This window comes from Callithrix jacchus, chromosome 5, assembly GCF_049354715.1.
Source record: "Callithrix jacchus isolate 240 chromosome 5, calJac240_pri, whole genome shotgun sequence".
Classification (NCBI taxonomy): Eukaryota; Metazoa; Chordata; class Mammalia; order Primates; family Cebidae; genus Callithrix; species Callithrix jacchus.
The window spans coordinates 54,734,957-54,752,244 of NC_133506.1; the positions used below are offsets into that span (position 1 = coordinate 54,734,957).

General features: G+C 47.8%; 1 protein-coding gene across 1 annotated transcript in view; it reads left to right on the forward strand.

The window, feature by feature from the left end:
- Window positions 1-399: 399 nt before the first annotated feature.
- The window catches only part of ZNF831 (zinc finger protein 831), a 116,048-nt gene continuing 99,159 nt past the window's right edge, over window positions 400-17,288 (forward strand). The window contains exon 1 of the mRNA XM_035299073.3: window positions 400-678. The gene's annotated coding sequence lies outside the window, so the exon portion shown is untranslated. The remainder of the gene's footprint in view (window positions 679-17,288) is intronic.

Genomic DNA, 17,288 nt, shown 5'->3' on the forward strand with positions numbered 1-17,288 from the left:
GCTGGATTCTGAGCAAGATCCTGGAGGCAAGAAAATCCTTCTCACATGAGTGGACATTCCCAAAGCCAGGGGAGTCAGTTTGGAAGACCTGACCTCCCTGTCCATGTCAGTGGCCATGGAAGTGGTGTGGTCAGAAAAGAGGGGGCCAGGGGAGCTCGGAGAGAGAAATGCCTACATTCACCCTCCTCCTCCTCAACCCAAGAGGAGAGGTGCAAGGGGAAAGAGTGCAGAAAGAGAAAGGAGAACAGAAGTTTCCATTTGTACCGGATGGTTTTGTTTTTTTATCTGTTTGCAAATGTTCAGTGTAATGGTTTGAAACCCAGCCGTGTAGCTGCCGCCGCCCACACACAGAGCTGCTGTGGCACTGAGCTTCAGCAGGCAAACCCTACCACCAGCGTCGGCCATTAAACCCGAGCCCACACCAGGGCAGGCTGCACACCTACCCCCGGTGTCCCTCTGCCACCCCCACCGCCCCAGCGCCCTGAACACCCACCACCTTCCACACACACAATTTTTCTTTTTTTAAATTTCCAGCACTTGGTTTTTCTCTAGAGAAGGCATAAAGAGAAGCAGAGGCAGAGATGGGACGAGCAGGGAGAATGCTCCTGCCTCATCGGAGCCACCGGTTTTCGGGAGAGAGCGGCAGCCCCCACCTGCCTGTGGACTGAGCACTTAAAGGTGAGAGAGGACTTTGTGATTTCTTTGTGCACCTGGAGGTCTGGGATGCAAGGCCAGATGAAGGGATCTTAATCATTGAGACTGGTCTGTTGCCTCCCGAGTGATTCTATCAGGCAAGCATGATGGATGATTCCTTCCAAGCACACGCAGTTATCTCTGACACGAGCCCCACTCAGGTCCCGGTGAGATCTTGCGAACCAAGGGGCTTCTAGCCCCTCCTCCCCACCTTTCAGCACAGCCTTGTAAACCTCTGTTGTGGATGAAGGTGCCGTCCTGCCTTTGACTTGACCTGTTGATTTCCAGCTGGGGCTGCTGGCCCTTTCTCTCTAGAGTGAGTAGTAACCCACACTTCTGGGGCCATATGGAATGGTCCTTCATCCAAGGGGCTTTGGGAAGCCTGTTTCCCTAGTGGCCCCAAGCCCAGTAATCAGAAGCAATCAGACTCAGCTGTCCAGCTAATCTGTATAAAATAGGTTTCCTTCCTAGTAGAAATCAACAAAGTCTAAAATAGAAGGGACTGTAATAGGAAACTGCAGAGTTCTCTGTGGAATGCAACAGGCAGGGACATTGGCATGGAAAATACTAAGTGCAAATTACATGGCTGACAACCATGGGAGCAGGAGAAGGAATGATCTCCTTGCTTATCGAGCATGTCTCTGGGTTGGAGGGGAGCTGAGTGGGGACATCACTTCTGGAAGGTTTAGACCTTTCACCAAGAAGGAGAGGAAAAAGAAAGAACAACAAAGATGGAGAAAAGGGGGAAAAAAGATCGGAATGTAATGTACGTGTAGAAGAGGAGCAGATAAAAAGCTCCAAATTCTGTGCAGTCAGGGGATGAATCAGTTAGTAAAGATCTATTTTTAGTTTCCAAGATCTGCTGTTAGATTTTGCCTGGCATTAATTAATGTCACAGGCATGTTCCATGAACAGGCTGTGAAGGGCCCTCGCGTGTCACTCTAGCTGGAGGTGCCAGCCCTTCTGAATGGGAGCTCTCCAGTCCTTTAGGGTCTGGTCTTCGACACAAACATGTGTCCAGAATGTTCTGCTCTCTGACCTTGTCCCCTCCGGGTGTATCCGTTAATCTCGCCCCAGCCCTCAGATGTCTGGCCACTGGCCAAGCGAGAATTGCAATTGTTAGGCTTTGTTTTTTTTTTAAAAGGAAAGGCTATACAGCTGAAATTGGGAAAAGACAAAGATGTTGGATCATGGCTTAGAATTTAAAGAAAATGCTTTGAGGGCAGCTCTCCCACCCCGAGGAAGAAGAATGAGGCCCCCCATCTCCAATCAAGGCTGATTTTGAGAAATCAGATTTCATAACTGGAGAACATCTTCCAATATAGTTTAGGCAAAGTATAATATGTTAACAAGGACTAATTATGTGACTGGGGTTGATCAGATATTGGTTGAAATTGTGTGTGAGGCTAATTACCCTGAAAAAACCTGTTAGTATTTTAGAAGCGAGGCTGTAAATCTGAAGAGCGGCTGAAATGCAGGCATTATTGTATGCATGGAGCCTTGCTTTCTATTAACAGGCAAGAGTGAGAAACCCAAGGCCACGTAGCAGCACACTGTTGAGACAGCTGTTTTTGTATGTTTGCACCAATTATTAAATCAATGAGAAAGTATGACTACATTGTGGACCCTAATTAGAAGAGACGTCCCTTATACTCTCTGAAAGTTTTGAGACTTTTCTCCTGTTTACCTAGAGCCTGACAGAGCCACCGACGCTAATTCTTCAGTGCCATTGGTCAAGGCCAATGCACAGCCTTCATTTAGTTCCTAAGTCATTTGTGGTTGGCCTGTCCAAGACAGGCATGGACAGTCTCATCAGAATAGGCTGGGAGGGTTTCCGTGATGGCTTGTGGCGTGGGGCTGTCCTCTCTGTTGAGGAGGGATTTCAGGGGGTGTGCATGAGCTCTGAGAACCAATGGCAGAGTCCACGTTCAGTCCTTGGGAAGCATCGCCACTGCTATATTTCTGATGTTCTGAAGATGGGTTCGAACAGAGTGTGAGAACAAGCAGGGCACTGACCTTGGGTTTCATGTCCTGAGGCCCAATTCCATCCTCTCACCCAGCCAGGAGATTCAGAGGCCCTGCCCGCTCCCACCTCAGACCCACATACTTGGTGTGAGTTCTGCCCTCCTGACCACACCCCTGCACCTTGGACACAGCTTACCACATCCTTCCCCAGAGCATCTTGAGCCTTGAAAAGCAGGTGCAGTTGTAGCGTTCTGGGCTGAGAACACTCGAGTTCAGCTCTGGCCATAGGCCATGAGGGGCAGAGCCAGGAGATGGTGTCTCCATTGGTAATGAGGGTCTCCATCCCTTCCAGGCTGGCCTTGTCTGTGGCCACAGGTGTACAGGATGGGTGCCCATCTTGATGGGTGAGACAAGGTAAGGGGCTCTCAGACCCCATCCTCTGTTTGAGATTGGACGAGAGCTGCCATCAGAAAATCAACGGAAGATTAACCAACTTCTTCTGATGGTCAAAAACTAGGCTCTTTTTGCTGCTGTGCAGTTTCTTTCTGCATATGAATGTCTGATGAGCCAGATGAGATAAAGGGATCTTAGTCCTTGGGCCCAGACTCCATGGCAAAGCATTGGAGCCTTGCTTTCCAGGGTGGTAATGGGGGAAGAAAATGTGGCTGTGGCTGGAGCTGTGTGGAAGATGGGCTTTGCTTGCGTCTCTTTGTCTAATCTCTGTAATGGCTCCATGAGGTTGGTGCCCTCCCAAAAACCATTTTATGGAGGAAGAAATGGAGCCTCACAAATTTCATTTTGCTTTTTGCATTGTATCTTAAAAATATAAAACATTAATCTTACACTTCATAATATATCCATTGATCTTACAATAAAATGAGATCTCCCTCCTCCAAAAAAATATCTTGAAGGAAAATGGTTCCCTCCTGGGTGAGCGCCAAAAGCCTGGGCTTAGCCTGTTGGAGACAGAGGCTGCAGACCTCCTGTGTAGAGAGTGGACGTCCTCCACAGGGTCCCCGACACATGCCTCGTGCCTGTGATGTTGGCGCTGTATGGATGGCGGGGGCTGGAACTTGCTCTCAGGGCCCCTGGGAATCAGGCAAGGCCCAATCTCCACAGCCTTTCTTTGTGGAATATTCCAGCTGGCGGGTGTGCATAGGGGAAGCTAAGCTGAGGGCTTGAGGGGGGGTTCTCATCCCACACAAGGCTGGGGCTCTCCAGGGAGCCCCAATGGCTGCACCCTCATCCAACGCCGGGGCCAGGGCAGCCTCCTTCGCCCTGCCGCAGCCTGCCTCTTCCTCTGTGGCCTGTCACAGGCCTCACATCCTGAGAGGAGCCCTAGAAACAGGCTCTGTTGATAAAAACACACATACCCTTTGCCACAGGAAATGTGGCCTCACGTTCACAATGGTAACCACGAGGCTCCTCACAGAAACCAAAGAGGAACAGATTTTAGATTTTTACCTAAATTAGGAAACACATGTTCTCTCTCTCCCCTTCCCTCCCTCTCTCCTCTCAATTTTCCTCACGTGTAATCTCTACCCTCCCTATCCTCAATTGGGAAGCTGCAGATTTAGGAAATAGAGACCATGTTTCTTTGAGTTTAGGTAAAAACTGTGAGGAAACAGGATATACATTGTAATGGAAACCACTGGGCCTCGGGTCACAGGTAGGGTTGTCAGATAAAATGCAGGATGCCCAGTTAACATGTGAATTTCAGGTGAACAATGAATACTTTGTTAGTAGAAGTGTGTTCCAAAGACTGCACAGGATGGACTTATACTGAAATATTTATTATTTCTTTGAAATTCAAATGTAACTGGGCAATCCTGTACTTTTATATATTTACTATGACTAGTAACCATAGCATAGGGCACCCACCGCATGAGACTCAGAACCATCATCTGGGAAGAATGCAGAGGCAAACTTCTCCATCCAGATTAATTCCTGATCTTCTGAGAATAACAAACAGCCCGCTATGGCCAGTACTCCACACCAGCACACGCTCACATTTTGTGGGCAAGGCGCACTTCTTGAGTCTGCCCAATGGAGGTGTGTAGTTGTTTGTTGTCCAGGAGAGAAACTGAGGCCCAGGGAGGTTGGTGTGATGCGCCCAAGCTCTCAGTCAGCTCTTGGCCTGTCTCTCTGCATAGTACTCACTGGCTGTGGGTGGGCAGGCAGAGCCAGCTTCAGAGGAGCAGTAATAACAGGTTAGCTTGGAAGTGCTCCGTGCAGAGATGAGAACGGCTGTGTCAACACATGCAAATTATATGCAAATACACTTGGCCTGCCTGCCCAGATGGGAGACCCATGAGCACAGCCTCCAGCCGTCCATGGGTTTCCGACAGGGCAGGGGTACCAGGCTGATAGTGGCTGGGCCCCCAGAGAGGCCCATGATCCCAGTGCACATGGGCTGGGACACACGCACACACTTGTTCTCCTGGTGTGGATGAGGATACGAGGGGGCTGGTGTGGAGGAGGATGTGTGAGGCTGCAGGGGGGTGTGTTGATGTGTGTGTGACCTGCCACCGTGATCTGTGTATTCCCAGCAAGCCACATGGCTTCCATCTCCTGGGATAATCCCTCCTAAGGCTCTAGCACCCATCTCTGGAGAGAAGGAAGTGGCCCTTTCCCTGGACACCCTCCTGCTTAGATGCCCCAGGACTGCAGACCTTTGAGGGGACTCATCCTAACTGCAGTGATGCTACCGTGAGCATTGACCGGGTGTTTATGATACACCCTACTGTTTGCTGAGCATCTTTTTTTTTTTTTTGAGATGGAGTTTCACTTATGTTACCCAGGCTGGAGTGCAATGGCGCGATCTCGGCTCACCGTAACCTCCGCCTCCTGGGTTCAGGCAATTCTCCTGCCTCAGCCTCCCGAGTAGCTGGGATTACAGGCACGTGCCACCATGCCCAGCTAATTTTTTGTATGTTTAGTAGAGACGGGGTTTCACTATGTTGACCAGGATGGTCTCGATCTCTTGACCTCGTGATCCACCCGCATTGGCCTCCCAAAGTGCTGAGCATCTTGTACTTAATTCTCCCACATGTCAGGGGTTCTTGTTACCCTAACTTGACACATAAAAACCTTGAGGCTTAGAAAGGTAAAGTCACTTGGCCTCCACTAGTGAGATACTGAGCTAAGATTCCACCTGAGTTCTGCAGGCTGGTCAGGTGAATTGCTGCCAGGTCAATGAGAAATGGCTTTCAACACTGGCTCCTGAGCATGAACTTTCTGAAGAGAGCACCGGTTTGAAAAGTCCTTTATGGAGATTTGCGGTAGTTGTACCTAAGATTGTTTGGGATTTGTGCACTTAGAATGAGTAGGGTTGGCCTCAAATACTGGTGCCAACCGAGCCCCATGTGTTGGGAGATGTTCTCCATGAGGGAATGCTGAGCCTTCAGGAGACCCGTGGGAGGTGGCTGCCCAGCCCGTCTGTCTGGCAGTGCGAGGGGAAGGTGTCTGCCAAAGGCGGGGCTTAGCCGAATGGTTGAACATGCTGGTGTGGGGCCAGGTAGCCTCGACCACAGGTTGTCTTTGCCGATCTCTGACCAAGTGGTTTGGGGCAAGCTGCTTCACTACTATCAACCTCCTTTCCTTATCTGCTAAGTAATGTTTGTAATGACAGCACCTCGCTCACACCCCAGCTTGGAGGTTTCACTGGTCAGTTGCTTGATCAATCATAATAGTTGTTAGTCATTGCCATTTTCCAGGCACCAGCTTAGGTGCTAGAAAGAGCTAGGAATGAGAAAAAAGTGCAGCTCTCACTTTTGAAGAACTTAGGAGTCCAGAGAGCTAAGCTAAATCCACTACAATGTGAGACAGGCAGAGATTCACCTGTAAGTGTCATGGGGCCTTGCTGCTGAAAGATTCGGGAGCGGGGAGATCTCAGGGGCTTGGGGGGTTCCTGAGGCCTTTGTTGAGGAGGCAGTGAGTAGGTGGACAGATGGATTTTGGGTTTGTGAATCAAGAGGAGGAGGGGAATTCCTGGCTGAGAAACAGCATAAGCAAAGCATAGAGGAGAGCCTGGGGGCCTTCATTTTGACTGGAGGGTGCACACATCCATCCATGCACGCCAGGCAGTGGGCTCAGAGCTGGAGAATAGGGTGGGAAGTCCCTGCGCTTATGGGAATGGCAACGTTAAGCAAGTAATGATACATTTAATTTTTTAATTGCAGTTGCGATGAGCACCAGGGAATCTGAGCTGGTCAGGGAGCAGGCGTGAAGGCTCCCGAGGCTTCCCTGAGGACATAACTGAAGGTTGAGTAGGAGGCAGTAGGGGATGGAAAGAGCACTTCGGGCCATGAGTGCAGCTCCCCAGCGGCCCCTGACATGGGACAGCATCCAAGGAGCTGAAAGGCCAGTGAGCGGCTGCGCTGCAGGCAACCAGAAATGGGGCTGGGGAGGGGGCCGAGGAGGTGGGCAGAGGCCGGCCCATGTGGGCCCTGGTGGAGGACATTACCTTGTCCCAGGAGTGACGGGGCTACTGCAGGGTTCCAGCTAGAGTGGGGATGTGCAGGCAGAATTTTTTGCTTAAAAAAGATCCCTCTGGTGGTGGTGGAGAAGGCTTTGCCTGCAGCAGGGGTGCAGGAGAAGGTGAACTGGACTTTGGCCAGCTGTGGACTACACAACTTGACCAAAATCCCACTTTGCCACAGCCACCATCCTCAGCCCACCACACTCAACAGCTCACTCTTTCCCACCTGAGCAGTGTCTCCTGCACACCCTGTTCCTGAGCTCAGCACTCACCTGATTTTCCCACCACCCTGGCTGCCGAGCACATGTGCATTGGCCCCCAGCCCGCTTGCTCTGTGTTCTTCCCAACAGAGCCAAATCCTGTGGAATTGGACCTGGAGAGAAAAGGAAGAAACCAAAAAGATCTTAAGCCTGCTCCAGGCCCCTTGCCTGACTTTTGAGAAGGTCAGGGTCTGATTTCTGTTTGGCCCTCCTCCCTGGGCTGGGCACATCTTCCTGGGACAGCCTCCGCCAGGGAGCGGGAGGTTTGGCAGGAGCATTGGATTGCTTCACTGGGGATTGAGCGCCGAGGCACGCAGGGCCAAGTGCTTATTCGTGCTGGATGCTGCCCTGGCAGCCTGGGTGTTCCACTGCCAGGAGCAGATCGCAAGGCTGGACGGACATGTTTGATGGTCCTGGGGGCTCATCAGCACACCCTAGAAGGGCAAATGGGAGTAGGGGGCTGGCGACCCATCAAGCTGAACTCCAGGAGGTCAAGGACAGGGCAGGAGGAGACTTTGGCCAGCATGGTCTTGGAGAGGGAATTACTGCCCTGCTACTTCCTACTGTGCCACACTCTTTGAAAAAGCCACAATTTTCCCTCTCCCAAAATAGCTGAGAAACTCCACTGGACAATTGCTTACCAAGGACCTACTCAGAGCTGGGCTAAGAAAGTGAAATTTTCATCTACTTCTTCAAGGAGTGCACAGTCTGGTAGAAAGCATGATATATAAACGAGTCATTACAGGGCACTGTCCTGTTCAGGTGGCACTAGAGGTGGTGGAAACTCCTGCATCCTGGGGGTCAATCATGCTTTGAAGAGGATTCTAGAAAGAGCTAGCCATGGAAAAAAGGCAGCTCTCACTTTTGAAGATCTTAGAGTCCAGAGAGCTAAGCTAAATCCACTGCAATGTGAGACAAAGGTTCACCTGAAAGTGTCATAGAGACCCTGCTGCTGAGGTTTGGGAGCGCGGAGATCACTTCTTGAAGGGAGTTGGGAGATCCGGATCTGTTTTTCCCATGTAAGATTGGGGAAAGACACACGCAGACTAGTGCTTCTCCGAGTATGCACACATGCTCATTCACACGGGTTAGTAACCTGCATAGAAGGCACACATCATCACCCTCTTGGGATGGGACCCAGGTGGTCCAGTCCCAGAGCAGCTTTACAAGCCCCAGACTCAGAGCAGCAGGCAGAAAACACCCTGAGAACTCAAGCTCTCTGCTCAAATGCTGTGAAACCAAAGCAGGCTCCATACCAATCCTCTGCGATGGCTGCTTCCTTTGTCATCCACTTTCCTCTCATCCTGCAGTTACTCTAGTGGCCCTCTTCTTCAGACACCATGACAAGTTCCTCCTTCTGCTCTGCCCTTGCCACTTTTCTCAATGGCTTTCTCTACGGAGACAAGTCCTATGCCACTTGGAACAAAACTCCTGTGGTCTAAGCCGTGTGTCATCTGTCCCCAGCATGCCGCCTGGCTTCTCTCCTGACTCTGCCCATTTTGTGGTGACCCTGACAACTCATGAGCCTTCTGCTGGTTTCTCCATCACCTGGAGGAGTGCCCACCTCAGCGCCTTGGCACTCACCTTACCCTCTGTCTTGTGCCCCTTTCTCCCAGATGTGCCCCAGGCTGAATCTTTCTTGTCTCCCAGGTCTGTCTCACAGGCCGCCTCCTACCCTTCCCCTGTGACTCATCAAACCACTCTATTCCTTTTCCCTCATTGTGCTTTTCTTTAAAATCACCTCACTCATGTCTGTATTTTCCTATTTATACCCGTTTCTCACACTGAAATGTCAGCCCCGTGAGGGCAAGGGGCCCACTGTCTTATTCTCCCCCAATCTTACAGCCCTGAATGAAACTTGGGATGTGATGGGGACTCAGTTAGTATTTGCTGGACAAGTGAGTAACTGTCGAATACAATTTCCCTGACACCTGGGAGGGATAATGTCTTCTTTTCTCATAGCTTTTTTCTCATTACAATCTGCCTATTTGGTGTTTGTCATTGTTTTCTCCCCAATCATCTTAATTATGCAGCACACAAAAGACTATAGAACAGTCCAGTAAAGGCAAAACCTCTCAGAGGTAGGAGGAAGGGAAGGGAGAGATCGGACACAGCCAGAACGCTTGTTAGCAGACGGGCAAGCAGGCAAGGCTGGGCACATGAATGCACTCTTATTTTTGTCTGTGTGCACCTGCATCTGTGTCTGCACATACACGCCTAGAGCACCCTGATGTGAATGGGAGCAGCTGGGATTTGGTGTTTCGACTGATTGTCTGGGCTCTGGTGAGAGCTGGGACTGTTCCCATCTTGCTCATTAGCTGGTCAACTTTTCTTGCTCTGTGATCTTTAGAACAAGGGGGTAGCAAGTTGGTTTTATCTGAGGTGCTAAATCTTACTGGGAATGATTGCCTTGGAAGTCCAGGTAAAGCTGGCTTCAGCTGCCCAACACAGCGGGGAAAAGTGCTGGGGCCAGGCCGCACTGTCCACCCTGAGTGTAGGAAGGAGGGAGGGGGCATCATACTGTATTTTATGTGACTGGATTAGATAATCCTGGAAGCACTGTAGGCTCTAAAATTTCCAAAGTGTCCCCTCCTTTGGGAATAGTAAGAGATGGGTTAGAGATCCCGAGTGAAAGGAATAATTCTCCTCCTCTGGGAAGGCTTCATCTTCAGAGTCTGGCCTTGAGAAAAGCCCTCCTAGAGAGGAAGAAGTGGGATCTCCCTAAAGGGCACATGATGAGGTGTGTCCTTCCTGTGGTGTTCAACTGAAGACTGAAATTCTCAGTACTTAAAAGCGAGTTCTGTAAAATACTGTATATATTTAAATATACTCTAGGACTTTAGGGATAAGGAAGTACCTGTGAGACCATCACCACCATAAAGGCCATAGACATATTTACCTGCCAAAGTTTCCTCTTGCCTCCTTTATTATTATTATCTGTGGCTAGAAAACTTAACATATGATCTACTCCCTTAGAAAATTTTAAGCACGTGGGCCAGGTGCAATGGCTCATGCCTGTAATCCCAGCACTTTGGGAGGCTGAAGCGGGTGGATCACCTGAGATCAAGTCCAAGACCAGCCTGGCCAACATGGCGAAAACCTATTCTACTAAAATACAAAAGATTAGCTGGGTGTGGTGACAGGCACCTGTAATCCCAGGAGAATTGTTTGAACCCAGGAGGTGGAGGTTGCAGTGAGCTGAGATCGCACCATTGCACTCCAGCCTGGGTGACAGGATGAGACTCTGTCTCAAAAAACAAAAAACAAAAAGAAAGCAAATGTTAGGTATGCAATACAGACACTCCACTGTACTCTAGCCCTCCAGAATTGAGTCATCTCACGTAACTGAAACCTCGTTCCCTTTGACCCTCACCTTCTGCATTTCCCCACTCACTCCCTGGTGATCACCACTATACTTTCCGCTTCTATATGTTTGACTGTTTTATATTCCATGTAGAAGCAAGATCAGATACTATTTTTCTTTCTCTGCCTGGCACTTAAAAGCGAGTCTCATAAAAAGCTGTATATATTTAACATACACTCTATGACGTTAGGGATAAGTACCCACCATTAAGGCCATAGACATCTTCACCTCCCAAACTTTCCTCTTGCCTCCCTTATTCCCAGAACTCAGTGAAATAACACTGAGAATAACATCCTCCAGGTCCCTCTATGTTGTTGCAAAGGCAGAATTTTTAAAAGGCGGAATAAGTATCTTAAATTTTTTTTAAAAGAAGAAAGAGCTTCTAAAAGTCATTTAAAATTTTATTTTTACTTTTACTTTTTATGGGTGCATGGTAGGTGTATATATTCATGGGGTATGTGGGATATTTGGATAGAGGCACACAGTGTGTAGTAATCACACCAGGGTAAACGGCGCATCCATCACTTCAAGCATTTATCATTTCTTTGTGTTACAAACATTCTGATCGAAGTCCTAATTTTAAAATGCACTAGAAGCGATTGTTGAGTGTAGTCATCCTGTTGTGCTAGCAAACCCTAGCTTATTCATTTATCCAACTACAGTTTTGTACCCATTAACCATCCCCACTTTTCCCCCACTCCCCTACTCTCTAAGTTAAGTTGTTTTAATTTTTACCTCCCACGAATGACTGAGAAAGAAGAAAACAGAATTAAAAACTAAAATGAAAACAAGTCCTTCTGAAAGTGTGGGGGCGGGTCCCTGTGCTAAGGGAAGAGGGAAATGAAGCCACGCTGGCTCCTTCCTTCGGCTGTGGATGGGATTCCGAACTCTGGCTCATGAGGCGAACTGGCTGGCTTTTAATTTGAGCCCTGCCTCCTTCCAAAAAGTATTTGACGGGACTTATAGTAAGTACATATCCAGAGGATAGACAGTGGGAAATAAAGCCAGAGGGAGAGGTCAGAGGCCACCAAAAGGAAGAGAAAACCCAACCCTGGGAAGGGTCAGGGTCTCTCAGGCCAGGACTTGGATTCAAGGAACAGTCATCATTTGGTTTCATAAGGACGAAGGATTCTTGGCTTAGATAAGCAGCTGGCAGAGGCTAATATACAAATCTGTGTTTAAATCTGTTTATTGAAATGTTTAAACATATTGTTTTTGTAAACACATCCGAAAGACACTGATTAGCCAGCCCCCGACCAAGTGATGGGTGTGGCAGGGTCCCAGCCTTGCCATTTTGTTCCCCATCTGGACAGGTAAACTCTTCTTTTTAAAAAAACAGTCAAGAAAGCAAACTCCTTACATAAGAAACTTTTAGGGAGGTGAGGAGGGGGAACCAGCTTTTCTTGTTGTAGTTGAAATATAAACATTTTTTCTTTCTGGTCTGAAAAATGAATCTACAGAAACAGTGGGTGACACCAAAGAAATCACTTCAGGTGCTGGAAATGATTTCATTTTTACACTCTAAGATTAAGTCAGTAACTAAGTGCTCAGAGCCACCTCTCGTCTTCCTAAGTGGGAATACAACACGCCCTGCCCTCCTCTGGCTTTGCTTCTGTTCCTCAGTCACTTTCATTATCTGTGATGTGGCAAGTCTGTGGCCTGCAGCGACAGGAGCTGCGGAAGGCGATGACTCCGGGGTAACATTGGGCGCTGGGAGGCTGTATGCCTTTCCCCCAGGATGCCATAGTCACTGCCTGGCGCACGCAGGAAGCCAGCTTGATGGAGCCATCTCCGTCAATGTGACGGGAGCGTTTCCAGAAAGGGTCCAGGGGACATTTATTTCCCAAACAGTCTGTGCTGCTCTGGGAGAGGGTATGGGGCGACAGGTCAGCAGAGGTGAGGGGAGGGCAGGATGCAAGGAACTTGCTTGTGGGTCAGAAGAGCACTGTCTTGGCAAAGGTCTGCCCATTCTGTGCCCACTGAGCCGCAGGTGATGGGGTCATCCATTTTCTCTTCCTCACTTAGCCTTCCTTGGAGGAGTTTCAGCTGGAGAAACCACCCCAAACCCAGGCCAACCCTGTTGTTCAAAGTATCAGACCATTCAGACCTGCAGACGACCCATTTCCCAAAGGCTGGCATGCAACCCCCAGGAGCACTTTCGTTTCGTTTTTAACTTTTTACCTCCTTTATTTGACGCTAGGAGGGACTTTTTTTCCTCTTTTTAATAAACCTTTTATTTTGGAATCATTTTAGATGTACAGAAAACCGGCACAGTTAGCACAGAAATTCCCACATCCCTTCACCCAGTGACCAACCCCAGCCATATAGCATCTTATGTGCCCACGGGACATTTGACATGACTAAGAAACGTACGTGGGTACATTCCTATGAACTAAACTCCAGACTTTATGGGCATGTCACCAGTCGTTTAACTGTTGTCTCTTTCTGCTCTAGGATCCAAGCCAGGGTGGGTGGTAACTTTTCATATAACTTTTTTTTAAGTGCCATAATTATGGAGTTATTTTAATGAATATTACAAAAAATATTATCACGCCAATTATTATAGCTTGGGACTAATTAAATGACAAAAGCAAGTCAATTTGAAGAAGTGTGTTATGAAAACAAATAAAGGTGATATGTGGTACAGCCCGTTACTGCACACCCCAGCAGGAAGCTCGGGCTTAGCACCAAGCAAATCCCTAACAAAGTCCTGGCGGGGCTGCGATAAGGGCTAGCAGCAACACAGTTCCCCTTCCACGGCCCAACAGCGCCCCTCTTCCTGTTTGGATGCTGCGCAAGGGAGGGAGGAGGTGGAGAGGAGAGGAACTCTCAGCGGAAATAAAGTTTCCATTGCAATTATTCAGCTGATCCTTGACCCCCATTACCATGGATAATCAGAAACTGGCTGGATACATCATGCTTTAAATAAAAACATCACGGAAATGGCCCTGAGGATGTGCAGACAGATAATTGCATGGGTTCATCCAATGACACTTCAGGGGGAGGCACTTTTCTATAGGCACAGAGATGAGAGCAGCGGCCCTCAGCACAATGTCGCACATCTGTGGAGTGTTCCTTCCTGAGGGGCCTCCCAGGTACAGCTTCCTGTTCCATCGCAAAGGGCTGGTGATAATCAACCTCTTCTGACAATGGAGAGAGCGTGGGGAGGATGTTAAGGGGAAACAGACCCCAAGAGGGAACCAACTTCAGGTGAAAGCAGAGCGTGTGCCTTGCCAAGACAGGGCATTGCCGAGCCCCAGAGAAGAGCCCTGGGTTCCACCACCTCCCCTACAGGATGAGGTGTGACAGCACCTGCATTGGAATATAGACTGTGGTTTGGAGCCTTTGGCATCAGGCTCCACCTGGTGTGTAAGTCTGTGGTCTCTCCAGCAAGGTCAGGGAAGTCAGGGGGTCATAGTTCTCTGTCATTTAGCAGGTGCGGACTGAGGGCTGGCTCTGTGCCAGGCACCGTACCGGATGCTGTGTTCCATTGTGAGGTCAGGCACAGCCAAGGCAGAGACAAACACTCCTAGAGTCACTCACAACACCAAGCTCCACAGGCCAGAGAATGGGCAGATCCACAGGAATGAGAGACAGGTTGCCAGGTGCCCAGCCCTGGGGAACCTCCAGAAGAGGAGAGAGGGCCACCCATCATGGCTGACCTTGGGAGGACTTGGGTCTTCACAAATTGTGTTCCTTTTTACATACAACAGTGTTAGACACACGGAAATATCCATCTATTCCCATGCATTTATTTGACACATACTCTTGGGGCCATGAGTTCAATCCCCAGAAGAGGGTCATGATATGGGGAAGAAAGGGTGTGGCCAGGGGCCATGCAGGAGCCCAGGGAAACTTGTCTTATGGCCACTCTTGATTACACTCCTCCGAGGCCCCAGAGGTGTTCCTTCATCCCCAGCTATCTTGTGAGGCTGTGTCGGCTCCCCAAGCCCCAATTTCCTGCTGAGACTCAGCTACACTCTTAGCCCTGGGCACACCAGGTGGCTCTACTTGGAGTCTGCTCCAGCTCCTCTCACTGGGGCTTCCTGCAATGTGACTGCACAGATGAGGTCTGGAGAAGGGCCCAGGGACTGAACTGCAAAGGTGAGGGCTGTCTTTGCTCCTCCTGACCACAGCTTCTGGACAGGCCTGTGTATCTGACAGTGCGAGGCCAGCGGGGCATGGCCAATGAGAGAGTTATTCTTTCCACCTGTGAGTCTCCCTCAGACACACAGGATATCTCATGTCTCCTCCTGGTTTTGCTGCTATTTCTTCTAGCTGCATGAGGTAGTTTTGTTTGAAAGAACAGTCAATGCAGACTGCTGTTTTCTGAAGGAGGCTTGCTCTTGGCAAGTGAGTAAGATATCTTTTTGTTTGTTTCCTTCAGAAAAAAAGTGTCTGAGAAAGCAAGTTAACAATTTTTGGAAACGATTTTTCATTTTCTTTGGTGACTGTTGCCATGTGCTTAATGAATTTGTTATTGGTTATGTGCTCTAGAGGGTCTATCTGTACTGTGGTGCTTAGAAAAATTAGGAGAGTGATGGATTTATTTGCTATATTGACACAACTCACATACCATGCAATGCACCCTTTTAAAGTGTCAGATTCAGTGGGTTTTAGTGTATTCACAAGGTTGTGCAACCATCACTGTGATCTAATTCCAGAACATTTTCAACACCCCCAAAGAAACCCCATACATTACAATCACTCTCACTTTCTTTTTTTTTTGAGAGGAAGTCTCACTCTACAGCCCAGGCTGGAGTGCAGTGGCATGATCTCGGATCACTGCAACCTCTGCCTCCTGGGTTCAAGTGATTCTCCTGCCTCAGCCTCCTGAGAAAAGGACTACAGGTGTGTGCCACCATGTCTGGCTAATTTTTTTGTGTTCTTAGTAGAGATGGGGTTTCATTATGTTGGCCAGGCTGGTCTTGAACTTCTAACCTCAAATGTTCTGCCCACCCCGGCCTCTCAAAGTGCTGGGATTATAGGCATGGGGTTACATATTGCTACATGGATACATAATTTTATCATGCTTATGGCTTTGTGTATTCCATGGTGTATGTATGTCACTTTTTCTTCATCCAGTCCACCGTTGATGGGCACCCAGGTGGACCAGTCAAACCAGGTTGACTCCACGCCTTTGCTGTTGTGAACAGTGCTGTGATAAACACAGGAGTGCAGGTGTCTTTTTGGGAGAATTATTTATCTTCCTTTGGGAAGATACCCAGTGATGAGATTGCTGGGTTGACTGGTAGTTCTATCTTTAGTCCTTTAAGAAATATCCAAACTGTTTTCCATAGGGGTTGAACTAATTTACATTCCTACTAACAGTGTATAAGTGTTCCTCTTTTTTCCTGCAACCTCACCATCATCTGTTATTTTTTGATTTTTTAGTCATAGCCATTCTGACTATTGTGAGATGGTATCTCCTTGTGGTTTTGATTTGCATTTCTCTGATAATCAGAGATGATGAGCATTTTTTCATATGCTTGTTGGCTGCTTGTATGTCTTCTTTTGAGAAGTGTCTTTTCATGCCCTTTGGCTACTTTTTAATGGGGTTGATTTGTTTAAGTTCCTTATAGATTGTGGATGTTAGACCTTTGCTGGATGCATAGTTTGCAAATCTTTTCTCTCATTGCACGGGTTGTCTGTTTATTCTGTTGATAGTTTCTTTGCTGTATAGAAACACTTTGGTTTCATTAGGTACCAGTTGTCAATATTTGTTTTTGTTGCATTTGCTTCTGAGGACTTAGTCTTAAATTCTTTGCCTAGGCTGACATTCAGAAGAGTATTTCTTTGGTTTTCTTGTAGGATTTTTTATAGTTTCAGGTCTTAAATTTCAGTATTTATTTCTCTTTGGGTTAATTTTTGTATATATTGAGAGGTAAAAGTCCAGTTTTATTCTGGAATTAGAATGGCACCAATCACTCTATTCAACATTCTTCTCCATATGGTTAGCCAGTTTCCCCAGCACCATTTATTGATTAAGGGGTCCTTTCTTTCACTGTTTATTTTTGTTGACTTTGTTGAAAATAAGTTGGTTGTAGGTGTACAGTTTTATTTCTGGGTTCTCTATTCTGTTCCATTGGTCTATGTGTCTATTTTTATACCAATGCCATGCTGTGTTGGTTATTGTAGCCTTGTAGTATAGTTTGAAGTCAGGTAATGTGATGCTTTGTTATTTTTGCTTAGAATTGCTTTGGCTATTCAGGCTCCTTTTTGGTTCCATACAAATTTTGGAATAGTTTTTTTTTTTTTAATTTTGTGAAAAATGACATTGGTAATTTGTAGGAATAGCATTGAATTGCTTTGGGAAGTATGGACATTTTAATGACATTGAGTTTTCTAATCCATGAGGATGGAAAGGTTTTCCATTTGTTTGTGTGGTGTGTGATTTCTTTAAGTAGTGTTTTGTAGTTCTCCTTGTAGAGATCTTTTACCTCCTTGGTTAGATGTATTCCTAGGTTGTGTGTGTGTGTGTGTGTGTGTGTGTGTGTGTCTATTGTAAATGGGACTGTGTTCTTGA